The 9,315-nt window shown below is 42.3% G+C and overlaps 40 pseudogenes; all 40 read left to right on the top strand.

Moving 5' to 3' along the window:
- The first annotated feature begins 14 nt into the window (after positions 1–14).
- Positions 15–133, top strand: LOC142725567 (5S ribosomal RNA; annotated as a pseudogene).
- Positions 134–786: 653 nt separating this feature from the next.
- On the top strand, positions 787–905 carry LOC142725582 (5S ribosomal RNA; annotated as a pseudogene).
- Positions 906–972: 67 nt separating this feature from the next.
- LOC142725749 (5S ribosomal RNA) lies at positions 973–1,091 on the top strand (annotated as a pseudogene).
- A 67-nt stretch (positions 1,092–1,158) lies between these two features.
- LOC142726027 (5S ribosomal RNA) lies at positions 1,159–1,277 on the top strand (annotated as a pseudogene).
- A 253-nt stretch (positions 1,278–1,530) lies between these two features.
- On the top strand, positions 1,531–1,649 carry LOC142725605 (5S ribosomal RNA; annotated as a pseudogene).
- A 67-nt stretch (positions 1,650–1,716) lies between these two features.
- LOC142726010 (5S ribosomal RNA) lies at positions 1,717–1,835 on the top strand (annotated as a pseudogene).
- A 439-nt stretch (positions 1,836–2,274) lies between these two features.
- On the top strand, positions 2,275–2,393 carry LOC142725645 (5S ribosomal RNA; annotated as a pseudogene).
- Positions 2,394–2,460: 67 nt separating this feature from the next.
- On the top strand, positions 2,461–2,579 carry LOC142725570 (5S ribosomal RNA; annotated as a pseudogene).
- Positions 2,580–3,018: 439 nt separating this feature from the next.
- LOC142725633 (5S ribosomal RNA) lies at positions 3,019–3,137 on the top strand (annotated as a pseudogene).
- Positions 3,138–3,204: 67 nt separating this feature from the next.
- Positions 3,205–3,323, top strand: LOC142725819 (5S ribosomal RNA; annotated as a pseudogene).
- A 67-nt stretch (positions 3,324–3,390) lies between these two features.
- Positions 3,391–3,509, top strand: LOC142725943 (5S ribosomal RNA; annotated as a pseudogene).
- A 67-nt stretch (positions 3,510–3,576) lies between these two features.
- Positions 3,577–3,695, top strand: LOC142725872 (5S ribosomal RNA; annotated as a pseudogene).
- Positions 3,696–3,762: 67 nt separating this feature from the next.
- On the top strand, positions 3,763–3,881 carry LOC142725581 (5S ribosomal RNA; annotated as a pseudogene).
- Positions 3,882–3,948: 67 nt separating this feature from the next.
- Positions 3,949–4,067, top strand: LOC142725899 (5S ribosomal RNA; annotated as a pseudogene).
- A 67-nt stretch (positions 4,068–4,134) lies between these two features.
- LOC142725639 (5S ribosomal RNA) lies at positions 4,135–4,253 on the top strand (annotated as a pseudogene).
- Positions 4,254–4,506: 253 nt separating this feature from the next.
- LOC142725858 (5S ribosomal RNA) lies at positions 4,507–4,625 on the top strand (annotated as a pseudogene).
- A 67-nt stretch (positions 4,626–4,692) lies between these two features.
- Positions 4,693–4,811, top strand: LOC142726077 (5S ribosomal RNA; annotated as a pseudogene).
- A 67-nt stretch (positions 4,812–4,878) lies between these two features.
- LOC142726104 (5S ribosomal RNA) lies at positions 4,879–4,997 on the top strand (annotated as a pseudogene).
- Positions 4,998–5,064: 67 nt separating this feature from the next.
- On the top strand, positions 5,065–5,183 carry LOC142726005 (5S ribosomal RNA; annotated as a pseudogene).
- A 67-nt stretch (positions 5,184–5,250) lies between these two features.
- Positions 5,251–5,369, top strand: LOC142725607 (5S ribosomal RNA; annotated as a pseudogene).
- Positions 5,370–5,436: 67 nt separating this feature from the next.
- On the top strand, positions 5,437–5,555 carry LOC142725580 (5S ribosomal RNA; annotated as a pseudogene).
- A 67-nt stretch (positions 5,556–5,622) lies between these two features.
- LOC142725900 (5S ribosomal RNA) lies at positions 5,623–5,741 on the top strand (annotated as a pseudogene).
- Positions 5,742–5,808: 67 nt separating this feature from the next.
- Positions 5,809–5,927, top strand: LOC142725725 (5S ribosomal RNA; annotated as a pseudogene).
- Positions 5,928–5,994: 67 nt separating this feature from the next.
- On the top strand, positions 5,995–6,113 carry LOC142725941 (5S ribosomal RNA; annotated as a pseudogene).
- Positions 6,114–6,180: 67 nt separating this feature from the next.
- On the top strand, positions 6,181–6,299 carry LOC142725761 (5S ribosomal RNA; annotated as a pseudogene).
- A 67-nt stretch (positions 6,300–6,366) lies between these two features.
- On the top strand, positions 6,367–6,485 carry LOC142725774 (5S ribosomal RNA; annotated as a pseudogene).
- Positions 6,486–6,552: 67 nt separating this feature from the next.
- Positions 6,553–6,671, top strand: LOC142726038 (5S ribosomal RNA; annotated as a pseudogene).
- Positions 6,672–6,737: 66 nt separating this feature from the next.
- On the top strand, positions 6,738–6,856 carry LOC142725778 (5S ribosomal RNA; annotated as a pseudogene).
- Positions 6,857–7,109: 253 nt separating this feature from the next.
- On the top strand, positions 7,110–7,228 carry LOC142726033 (5S ribosomal RNA; annotated as a pseudogene).
- A 67-nt stretch (positions 7,229–7,295) lies between these two features.
- LOC142725672 (5S ribosomal RNA) lies at positions 7,296–7,414 on the top strand (annotated as a pseudogene).
- A 67-nt stretch (positions 7,415–7,481) lies between these two features.
- Positions 7,482–7,600, top strand: LOC142726071 (5S ribosomal RNA; annotated as a pseudogene).
- A 67-nt stretch (positions 7,601–7,667) lies between these two features.
- LOC142725806 (5S ribosomal RNA) lies at positions 7,668–7,786 on the top strand (annotated as a pseudogene).
- A 67-nt stretch (positions 7,787–7,853) lies between these two features.
- LOC142725719 (5S ribosomal RNA) lies at positions 7,854–7,972 on the top strand (annotated as a pseudogene).
- Positions 7,973–8,039: 67 nt separating this feature from the next.
- On the top strand, positions 8,040–8,158 carry LOC142725630 (5S ribosomal RNA; annotated as a pseudogene).
- Positions 8,159–8,225: 67 nt separating this feature from the next.
- LOC142726091 (5S ribosomal RNA) lies at positions 8,226–8,344 on the top strand (annotated as a pseudogene).
- A 67-nt stretch (positions 8,345–8,411) lies between these two features.
- Positions 8,412–8,530, top strand: LOC142725830 (5S ribosomal RNA; annotated as a pseudogene).
- Positions 8,531–8,597: 67 nt separating this feature from the next.
- On the top strand, positions 8,598–8,716 carry LOC142725784 (5S ribosomal RNA; annotated as a pseudogene).
- A 67-nt stretch (positions 8,717–8,783) lies between these two features.
- On the top strand, positions 8,784–8,902 carry LOC142726090 (5S ribosomal RNA; annotated as a pseudogene).
- A 67-nt stretch (positions 8,903–8,969) lies between these two features.
- Positions 8,970–9,088, top strand: LOC142726032 (5S ribosomal RNA; annotated as a pseudogene).
- Positions 9,089–9,155: 67 nt separating this feature from the next.
- On the top strand, positions 9,156–9,274 carry LOC142725734 (5S ribosomal RNA; annotated as a pseudogene).
- Positions 9,275–9,315: the final 41 nt, after the last annotated feature.

The raw sequence follows: 9,315 nt of genomic DNA, 5'->3' as shown, positions 1-9,315 counted from the left end.
TTAAAGCATTTAATGTCAATGGCCATTCTAAGCTGAATGTGCCTGCTCTCGTTAGATCACAGAAGTTATACAGCTTAACGCCTCGCTAGTACCAGTGTGGGAGACTGTCTGGGAATCCGTGGTGCGGTTGACTTTTTATTATGTCGCTTAGATTTTGTTTCACAATAGATTAAATAGGACTATGGATTAAAGGATTTAATGTCAATGCCCATTCTAAGCTGAATGTGCCTGCTCTCGTCAGATCGCAGAAGTTACACAGCTTTAGGGTATGTTCACACGGCCTATTTACGGACGTAAATCGGGTGTTTTTGCCCCGAATTACGTCTGAAAATAGCGCCTCAATAGCGCTGACAAACATCTGCCCATTGAAAGCAATGGGCAGACGTTTGTCTGTTCACACGAGGCGTATATTTACGCGCCGCTGTCAAATGACGGCGCGTAAATAGACGCCCGCGTAGAAGAAGTGACCTGTCACTTCTTTGGCCGTAATTGGAGCCGCTATTCATTGACTCCAATGAATAGCAGCGCTAATTACGGCCGTAATTGACGCGGCGTTCAAGCGCCTGCACATGTCGGTACGGCTGAATTTACGGGGATGTTTTCAGGCTGAAACATCCCCGTAATTTCAGCCGTTACGGACCCCCGCCGTGTGAACATACCCTAAGGCCTCGCTAGTACCAGTGTGGGAGACTGTCTGGGAATCCATGGTGCGGTTGACTTTTTATTATGTCGTTTAGATTTTGTTTCACAATCGATTAAAAAGGACTATGGATTAAAGCATTTGATGTCAATGGCCATTCTAAGCTGAATGTGCCTGCTCTCGTCAGATCGCAGAAGTTACACAGCTTAAGGCCTCGCTAGTACCAGTGTGGGAGACTGTCTGGGAATCCGTGGTGCGGTTGACTTTTTATTATGTCGTTTAGATTTTGTTTCACAATCGATTAAAAAGTACTATGGATTAAAGCATTTAATGTCAATGGCCATTCTAAGCTGAATGTGCCTGCTCTCGTCAGATCGCAGAAGTTACACAGCTTAAGGCCTCGCTAGTACCAGTGTGGGAGACTGTCTGGGAATCCGTGGTGCGGTTGAATTTTTATTATGTCGTTTAGATTTTGTTTCACAATCGATTAAATAGGACTATGGATTAAAGCATTTAACGTCAATAGCCATTCTAAGCTGAATGTGCATGCTCTCGTCAGATCGCAGAAGTTACACAGCTTAAGGCCTCGCTAGTACCAGTGTGGGAGACTGTCTGGGAATCCGTGGTGCGGTTGAATTTTTATTATGTCGTTTAGATTTTGTTTCACAATCGATTAAAAAGGACTATGGATTAAAGCATTTAATGTCAATGGCCATTCTAAGCTGAATGTCCCTGCTCTCGTCAGATCACAGAAGTTACACAGCTTAAGGCCTCGCTAATACCAGTGTGGGAGACTGTCTGTGAATCCGTGGTGCGGTTGACTTTTTATTATGTCGTTCAGATTTTGTTTCACAATCGATTAAAAAGGACTATGGATTAAAGCATTTAATGTCAATGGCCATTCTAAGCTGAATGTGCCTGCTCTCGTCAGATCGCAGAAGTTACACAGCTTAAGGCCTCGCTAGTACCAGTGTGGGAGACTGTCTGGGAAACCGTGGTGCGGTTGACTTTTTATTATGTCGTTTAGATTTTGTTTCACAATCGATTAAAAAGGACTATGGATTAAAGCATTTAATGTCAATGGCCATTCTAAGCTGAATGTGCCTGCTCTCGTCAGTTCGCAGAAGTTACACAGCTTAAGCCCTCGCTAGTACCAGGGTGGGAGACTGTCTGGGAATCCGTGGTGCGGTTGCCTTTTTATTATGTCGTTTACATTTTGTTTCACAATAGATTAAATAGGACTATGGAGTAAAGCATTTAACGTCAATGGCCATTCTAAGCTGAATGTGCCTTCTCTCGTCAGATCGCAGAAGTTACACAGCTTAAGGCCTCGCTAGTACCAGTGTGGGAGACTGTCTGGGAATCCGTGGTGTGGTTGAATTTTTATTATGTCGTTTAGATTTTGTTTCACAATCGATTAAAAAGGACTATGGATTAAAGCGTTTCATGTCAATGGCCATTCTAAGCTGAATGTCCCTGCTCTCGTCAGATCGCAGAAGTTACACAGCTTAAGGCCTTGCTAATACCAGTGTGGGAGACTGTCTGTGAATCCGTGGTGCGGTTGAATTTTTATTATGTCGTTTAGATTTTGTTTCACAATAGATTAAATAGGACTATGGATTAAGGCTTTTAATGTCAATGGCCATTCTAAGCTGAATGTGCCTGCTCTCGTCAGAGCGCAGAAGTTACACAGCTTAAGGCCTCGCTAGTACCAGTGTGGGAGACTGTCTGGGAATCCGTGGTGCGGTTGACTTTTTATTATGTCGTTTAGATTTTGTTTCACAATCGATTAAATAGGACTATGGATTAAAGAATTTAACGTCAATGGTCATTCTAAGCTGAATGTGCCTTCTCTCGTCAGATCGCAGAAGTTACACAGCTTAAGGCCTCGCTAGTACCAGTGTGGGAGACTGTCTGGGAATCCGTGGTGCGGTTGAATTTTTATTATGTCGTTTAGATTTTGTTTCACAATCGATTAAAAAGGACTATGGATTAAAGCGTTTCATGTCAATGGCCATTCTAAGCTGAATGTCCCTGCCCTCGTCAGATCGCAGAAGTTACACAGCTTAAGGCCTTGCTAATACCAGTGTGGGAGACTGTCTGTGAATCCGTGGTGCGGTTGAATTTTTATTATGTCGTTTAGATTTTGTTTCACAATCGATTAAAAAGGACTATGGATTAAAGCCTTTATTGTCAATGGCCATTCTAAGCTGAATGTCCCTGCTCTCGTTAGATCGCAGAAGTTACACAGCTTAACGCCTCGCTAGTACCAGTGTGGGAGACTGTCTGGGAATCCGTGGTGCGGTTGAATTTTTATTATGTCGTTTAGATTTTGTTTCACAATCGATTAAAAAGGACTATGGATTAAAGCATTTAATGTCAATGGCCATTCTAAGCTGAATGTCCCTGCTCTCGTCAGATCGCAGAAGTTACACAGCTTAAGGCCTCGCTAGTACCAGTGTGGGAGACTGTCTGGGAATCCGTGGTGCGGTTGACTTTTTATTATGTCGTTTAGATTTTGTTTCACAATCGATTAAATAGGACTATGGATTAAAGCATTTAACGTCAATAGCCATTCTAAGCTGAATGTGCATGCTCTCGTCAGATCGCAGAAGTTACACAGCTTAAGGCCTCGCTAGTACCAGTGTGGGAGACTGTCTGGGAATCCGTGGTGCGGTTGACTTTTTATTATGTCGTTTAGATTTTGTTTCACAATCGATTAAAAAGGACTATGGATTAAAGCATTTAATGTCAATGGCAATTCTAAGCTGAATGTGCCTGCTCTCGTTAGATCGCAGAAGTTACACAGCTTAAGGCCTCGCTAGTACCAGTGTGGGAGACTGTCTGGGAATCCGTGGTGCGGTTGAATCTTTATTATGTCGTTTAGATTTTGTTTCACAATCGATTAAAAAGGACTATGGATTAAAGCATTTAATGTCAATGGCCATTCTAAGCTGAATGTCCCTGCTCTCGTCAGATTGCAGAAGTTACACAGCTTAAGGCCTCGCTAGTACCAGTGTGGGAGACTGTCTGGGAATGCGTGGTGCGGTTGACTTTTTATTATGTCGTTTAGATTTTGTTTCACAATCGATTAAAAAGGACTATGGATTAAAGCATTTATTGTCAATGGCCATTCTAAGCTGAATGTGCCTGCTCTCGTCAGATCGCAGAAGTTACACAGCTTAAGGCCTCGCTAGTACCAGTGTGGGAGACTGTCTGGGAATCCGTGGTGCGGTTGACTTTTTATTATGTCGTTTAGATTTTGTTTCACAATCAATTAAAAAGGACTATGGATTAAAGCATTTAATGTCAATGGCCATTCTAAGCTGAATGTGCCTGCTCTTGTCAGATCGCAGAAGTTACACAGCTTAAGGCCTTGCTAGTACCAGTGTGGGAGACTGTCTGGGAATCCGTGGTGCGGTTGACTCTTTATTATGTCGCTTAGATTTTGTTTCACAATAGATTAAATAGGACTATGGATTAAAGCATTTAACGTCAATGGCCATTCTAAGCTGAATGTGCCTGCTCTCGTCAGAACGCAGAAGTTACACAGCTTAAGGCCTCGCTAGTACCAGTGTGGGAGACTGTCTGGGAATCCGTGGTGCGGTTGCCTTTTTATTATGTTGTTTAGATTTTGTTTCACAATAGATTAAATAGGACTTTGGATTAAGGCATTTAATGTCAATGGCCATTCTAAGCTGAATTTGCCTGCTCTCGTTAGATCGCAGAAGTTACATAGCTTAACGCCTCGCTAGTACGAGTGTGGGAGACTGTCTGGGAATCCGTGGTGCGGTTGACTTTTTATTATGTTGTTTAGATTTTGTTTCACAATAGATTAAATAGGACTATGGATTAAGGCTTTTAATGTCAATGGCCATTCTAAGCTGAATGTGCCTGCTCTCGTCAGATCGCAGAAGTTACACAGCTTAAGGCCTCGTTAGTACCAGTGTGGGAGACTGTCTGGGAATCCGTGGTGCAGTTACCTTTTTATTATGTCGTTTAGATTTTGTTTCACAATCGATTAAAAAGGACTATGGATTAAAGCATTTAATGTCAATGGCCATTCTAAGCTGAATGTGCCTGCTCTCGTTAGATCGCAGAAGTTACACAGCTTAACGCCTCGCTAGTACCAGTGTGGGAGACTGTCTGGGAATCCGTGGTGTGGTTGACTTTTTATTATGTCGTTTAGATTTTGTTTCACAATAGATTAAATAGGACTATGGATTAAAGGATTTAACGTCAATGGCCATTCTAAGCTGAATGTGCCTGCTCTCGTCAGATCGCAGAAGTTACACAGCTTAAGTCCTCGCTAGTACCAGTGTGGGAGACTGTCTGGGAATCAGTGGTGCGGTTGAATTTTTATTATGTCGTTTAGATTTTGTTTCACAATCGATTAAAAAGGACTATGGATTAAGGCATTTAATGTCAATGGCCATTCTAAGCTGAATGTCCCTGCTCTCGTCAGATCGCAGAAGTTACACAGCTTAAGGCCTCGCTAGTACCAGTGTGGGAGACTGTCTGGGAAACCATGGTGTGGTTGACTTTTTATTATGTCGTTTAGATTTTGTTTCACAATCGATTAAAAAGGACTATGGATTAAAGCATTTAGTGTCAATGGCCATTCTAAGCTGAATGTGCCTGCTCTCATCAGATCGCAGAAGTTACACAGCTTAAGGCCTCGCTAGTACCAGTGTGGGAGACTGTCTGGGAATCCGTGGTGCAGTTGACTTTTTATTATGTCGTTTAGATTTTGTTTCACAATAGATTAAATAGGACTATGGATTAAAGCATTTAACGTCAATGGCCATTCTAAGCTGAATGTGCCTGCTCTCGTCAGATCGCAGAAGTTACACAGCTTAAGGCCTCGCTAGTACCAGTGTGGGAGACTGTCTGGGAATCCGTGGTGCGGTTGACTTTTTATTATGTCGTTTAGATTTTGTTTCACAATCGATTAAAAAGGACTATGGATTAAAGCATTTAATGTCAATGGCCATTCTAAGCTGAATGTCCCTGCTCTCGTCAGATCGCAGAAGTTACACAGCTTAAGGCCTCGCTAGTACCAGTGTGGGAGACTGTCCGTGAATCCGTGGTGCGGTTGACTTTTTATTATGTTGTTTAGATTTTGTTTCACAATAGATTAAATAGGACTATGGATTAAGGCTTTTAATGTCAATGGCCATTCTAAGCTGAATGTACCTGCTCTCGTCAGATCGCAGAAGTTACACAGCTTAAGGCCTCGCTAGTACCAGTGTGGGAGACTGTCTGGGAATCCGTGGTGGGGTTGACTTCTTATTATGTCGTTTAGATTTTGTTTCACAATCGATTAAAAAGGACTATGGATTAAAGCATTTAATGTCAATGGCAATTCTAAGCTGAATGTGCCTGCTCTCGTTAGATCGCAGAAGTTACACAGCTTAAGGCCTCGCTAGTACCAGTGTGGGAGACTGTCTGGGAATCCGTGGTGCGGTTGAATTTTTATTATGTCGTTTAGATTTTGTTTCACAATCGATTAAAAAGGACTATGGATTAAAGCATTTAATGTCAATGGCCATTCTAAGCTGAATGTCCCTGCTCTCGTCAGATCGCAGCAGTTACACAGCTTAAGGCCTCGCTAGTACCAGTGTGGGAGACTGTCTGGGAATGCGTGGTGCGGTTGACTTTTTATTATGTCGTTTAGATTTTGTTTCACAATCGATTAAAAAGGACTATGGATTAAAGCATTTATTGTCAATGGCCATTCTAAGCTCAATGTGCCTGCTCTCGTCAGATCGCAGAAGTTACACAGCTTAAGGCCTCGCTAGTACCAGTGTGGGAGACTGTCTGGGAATCCGTGGTGCGGTTGACTTTTTATTATGTCGTTTAGATTTTGTTTCACAATCAATTAAAAAGGACTATGGATTAAAGCATTTAATGTCAATGGCCATTCTAAGCTGAATGTGCCTGCTCTTGTCAGATCGCAGAAGTTACACAGCTTAAGGCCTTGCTAGTACCAGTGTGGGAGACTGTCTGGGAATCCGTGGTACGGTTGACTTTTATTATGTTGCTTAGATTTTGTTTCACAATAGATTAAATAGGACTATGGATTAAGGCTTTTAATGTCAATGGCCATTCTAAGCTGAATGTGCCTGCTCTTGTCAGATCGCAGAAGTTACACAGCTTAAGGCCTCGCTAGTACCAGTGTGGGAGACTGTCTGGGAATCCGTGGTGCGGTTGACTTTTTATTATGTTGTTTAGATTTTGTTTCACAATAGATTAAATAGGACTATGGATTAAAGCATTTAACGTCAATGGCCATTCTAAGCTGAATGTGCCTGCTCTGGTCAGAACGCAGAAGTTACACAGCTTAACGCCTCGCTAGTACCAGTGTGGGAGACTGTCTGAGAATCCGTGGTGCGGTTGACTTTTTATTATGTCGTTTAGATTTTGTTTCACAATAGATTAAATAGGACTATGGATTAAAGCATTTAACGTCAATGGCCATTCTAAGCTGAATGTGCCTGCTCTGGTCAGATCGCAGAAGTTACACAGCTTAAGGCCTCGCTAGTACCAGTGTGGGAGACTGTCTGGGAATCCGTGGTGCGGTTGAATTTTTATTATGTCGTTTAGATTTTGTTTCACAATCGATTAAAAGGGACTATGGATTAAAGCATTTAATGTCAATGGCCATTCTAAGCTGAATGTCCCTGCTCTCGTCAGATCGCAGAAGTTACACAGCTTAAGGCCTCGCTAGTACCAGTGTGGGAGACTGTCTGGGAATGCGTGGTGCGGTTGACTTTTTATTATGTCGTTTAGATTTTGTTTCACAATCGATTAAAAAGGACTATGGATTAAAGCATTTATTGTCAATGGCCATTCTAAGCTGAATGTGCCTGCTCTGGTCAGATCGCAGAAGTTACACAGCTCAAGGCCTCGCTAGTACCAGTGTGGGAGACTGTCTGGGAATCCGTGGTGCGGTTGAATTTTTATTATGTCGTTTAGATTTTGTTTCACAATCGATTAAAAAGGACTATGGATTAAAGCATTTAATGTCAATGGCCATTCTAAGCTGAATGTCCCTGCTCTCGTCAGATCGCAGAAGTTACACAGCTTAAGGCCTCGCTAGTACCAGTGTGGGAGACTGTCTGGGAATGCGTGGTGCGGTTGCCTTTTTATTATGTCGTTTAGATTTTGTTTCACAATCGATTAAAAAGGACTATGGATTAAAGCATTTATTGTCAATGGCCATTCTAAGCTGAATGTGCCTGCTCTCGTCAGATCGCAGAAGTTACACAGCTTAAGGCCTCGCTAGTACCAGTGTGGGAGACTGTCTGGGAATCCGTGGAGCGGTTGACTTTTTATTATGTCGTTTAGATTTTGTTTCACAATAGATTAAATAGGACTATGGATTAAAGCATTTAATGTCAATGGCCATTCTAAGCTGAATGTCCCTGCTCTCGTCAGATCGCAGAAGTTACACAGCTTAAGGCCTCGCTAGTACCAGTGTGGGAGACTGTCTGGGAATCCGTGGTGCGGTTGACTTTTTATTATGTTGTTTAGATTTTGTTTCACAATAGATTAAATAGGACTATGGATTAAAGCATTTAACGTCAATGGCCATTCTAAGCTGAATGTGCCTGCTCTGGTCAGAACGCAGAAGTTACACAGCTTAACGCCTCGCTAGTACCAGTGTGGGAGACTGTCTGGGAATCCGTGGTGCGGTTGACTTTTTATTATGTCGTTTAGATTTTGTTTCACAATAGATTAAATAGGACTATGGATTAAAGCATTTAACGTCAATGGCCATTCTAAGCTGAATGTGCCTGCTCTGGTCAGATCGCAGAAGTTACACAGCTTAAGGCCTCGCTAGTACCAGTGTGGGAGACTGTCTGGGAATCCGTGGTGCGGTTGACTTTTTATTATGTCGTTTAGATTTTGTTTCACAATAGATTAAATAGGACTATGGATTAAAGCATTTAATGTCAATGGCCATTCTAAGCTGAATGTCCCTGCTCTCGTCAGATCGCAGAAGTTACACAGCTTAAGGCCTCGCTAGTACCAGTGTGGAAGACTGTCTGGGAATCCGTGGTGCGGTTGACTTTTTATTATGTTGTTTAGATTTTGATTCACAATAGATTAAATAGGACTATGGATTAAAGCATTTAACGTCAATGGCCATTCTAAGCTGAATGTGCCTGCTCTGGTCAGAACGCAGAAGTTACACAGCTTAACGCCTCGCTAGTACCAGTGTGGGAGACTGTCTGGGAATCCGTGGTGCGGTTGACTTTTTATTATATCGTTTAGATTTTGTTTCACAATAGATTAAATAGGACTATGGATTAAAGCATTTAACGTCAATGGCCATTCTAAGCTGAATGTGCCTGCTCTGGTCAGATCGCAGAAGTTACACAGCTTAAGGCCTCGCTAGTACCAGTGTGGGAGACTGTCTGGGAATCCGTGGTGCGGTTGAATTTTTATTATGTCGTTTAGATTTTGTTTCACAATCGATTAAAAGGGGCTATGGATTAAAGCATTTAATGTCAATGGCCATTCTAAGCTGAATGTCCCTGCTCTCGTCAGATCGCAGAAGTTACTCAGCTTAAGGCCTCGCTAGTACCAGTGTGGGAGACTGTCTGGGAATGCGTGGTGCGGTTGACTTTTTATTATGTCGTTTAGATTTTGTTTCACAATCGATTAAA

The sequence above is a fragment of the Rhinoderma darwinii genome, unplaced genomic scaffold, assembly GCF_050947455.1.
Source record: "Rhinoderma darwinii isolate aRhiDar2 unplaced genomic scaffold, aRhiDar2.hap1 Scaffold_609, whole genome shotgun sequence".
Classification (NCBI taxonomy): domain Eukaryota; kingdom Metazoa; phylum Chordata; class Amphibia; order Anura; family Rhinodermatidae; genus Rhinoderma; species Rhinoderma darwinii.
Note: the sequence above shows the minus strand (reverse complement) of the source record. Positions and strands in the feature narration are given on the sequence as shown.